The 1881-nt window shown below is 46.4% G+C and overlaps 1 non-coding gene across 1 annotated transcript; it reads right to left on the bottom strand.

Annotated features, from left to right (window-relative positions):
* Positions 1-346: 346 nt before the first annotated feature.
* LOC112089328 lies at positions 347-453 on the bottom strand. Its single transcript, XR_002900965.1, has one exon. It is a non-coding gene; the product is annotated as a small nucleolar RNA R71 (small nucleolar RNA).
* Positions 454-1881: the final 1428 nt, after the last annotated feature.

Genomic DNA, 1881 nt, shown 5'->3' with positions numbered 1-1881 from the left:
TGACCGAGCTAATGCGCACCAATACCGAGCTGGGATTCAAGCTCCACCAGTTCAAAACAACAACTTTGAAGTTAAAGCTTCCCTGCTCAATATGGTGCAAAACTCAAAGTTCCACGGTCTGGCTGGAGAAGACCCTCTCGAGCATCTAGATCAATTTGATCAGGTTTGCGACTTAACCAAGATAAATGGCGTCTCCGAAGATAGCTTCAAGCTACGCTTGTTCCCTTTCAGCCTCGGTGATAAAGCACACCAGTGGGAAAAGAATATACCGACGGGTTCTATACAAACCTGGGAGCAGTGTAAACTGGCGTTCTTATCAAAGTTCTTTTCCACATCACGCACGGCTAAGCTCAGGAATCAGATCTCAAGTTTCACGCAGCACAATAACGAGAGCTTTAGTGAAGCTTGGGAACGGTTTAGAAGCTACACTAACCAATGCCCACACCACGGCTTCTCAGAGGCATCCCTCTTGAGTACTTTATACCGAGGTGCACTCCCCAAGATCAGAAACCAACTCGATACAGCTTCAAATGGGAATTTTCTTGGAAAAGAGATCACTGCGGCAATGGAACAAGTTGAGAACCTAGCCATGTCCAATGACACGTATGGAGAGGACTTTGATAGAGCAAACTGTACAGAGGGATCTAGTGATGAACAGCGCATGAAAAAGGATATAAGAGAGCTTCAGAGTAAGCTTGACAAGGTTTTGATGGCGACTCAAAAGCCAATACACTTTGTAGGCGAGTTTGATGAGCAAGGGCCAAGTTTTCACAATGTTAATGAAGATGGTCTAACACAAGAGGAGCTGAATTACATAGGGAATCAGCAGAGGTATCAGCGGTTTAACAACTACAAAAGTAACCCAAACCTCTCATACAGAAACCCGAATGTAGCTAACCCTCAAGACCAAGTGTACCCTGCTCAACAACAACAACAAAGCTATGCTCAAAAGACTCCTTTTCAGAATACCTTCCAGCCCAAGCAACTGTTCAGTGGGCAACAGCACGGCTACACTCAGCAGAATCAAGCGACTCAGAGTAACAACTTCAACAACCAACCACAACAACACAAGTTTCCACCAGGGTTCCATCCGCAGCCGATGGGTAATCAACAACAGATTCAGGGAACAGGTCAGAATCAAATGGGGAACGACGTCTGTGGGATACTACAGCAACGGTTACAGGGCCAGCAAAGGGTTGAGAGCCAGCACGCGACAATGCAGCAAGATATCAGAGAGCTTAAGCAGAATCAAGCCTCTACATCATCAAGAGGCCCGGCTTTACCAGGTAAACCGGAGCCAAACCCTAAAGAATATGTGAACGCCATCACATGGAGGAGTGGTAAGGAATTACAAACTCCAACGCCTAAGACAAAGCTCATTGAGGCCAATGAGCAATTAGAGGGGGAGGCAGCCTCAGACGATGCGTGTAAAGAAGCGGTCTTAGAGAAGGAACCGATTAAAGACAAAGGAAAAGAGGTGGAAAAGACAACCGAGCTTGAAAAGCCCTATGTTCCACCACCACCTTATCAACCCAAGATACCGTTCCCAGGGCGTTTCAAAAAGAAAATCCTAGACAAGGCCAAGGCGGTCTTTGAGAAACACTTGGAGAACACGCAACTCACCTTACCCATTATAGATGCTTTCTTAGCTATACCCCAGCTTGGGAAGTTTCTAAAGGACGCGATCCTCAACAAGACAAAGGAGCTCCAGGGTATGGTGATACTGAGCCATGAGTGCAGTGCCATAATACAAAGAAGATCTATACCAAGGAAGCTATCCGATCCGGGCAGCTTCACTTTGCCGTGTGCTTTAGGTCACCTGAAGTTCTCAAACTGTTTATGTGACCTTGGAGCTTCTGTGAGCTTAATGCCTTACACGGT

The sequence above is a fragment of the Eutrema salsugineum genome, unplaced genomic scaffold (assembly GCF_000478725.1).
Source record: "Eutrema salsugineum unplaced genomic scaffold, Eutsalg1_0 scaffold_12, whole genome shotgun sequence".
NCBI classification, from domain to species: Eukaryota; Viridiplantae; Streptophyta; class Magnoliopsida; order Brassicales; family Brassicaceae; genus Eutrema; species Eutrema salsugineum.
Note: the sequence above shows the minus strand (reverse complement) of the source record. Positions and strands in the feature narration are given on the sequence as shown.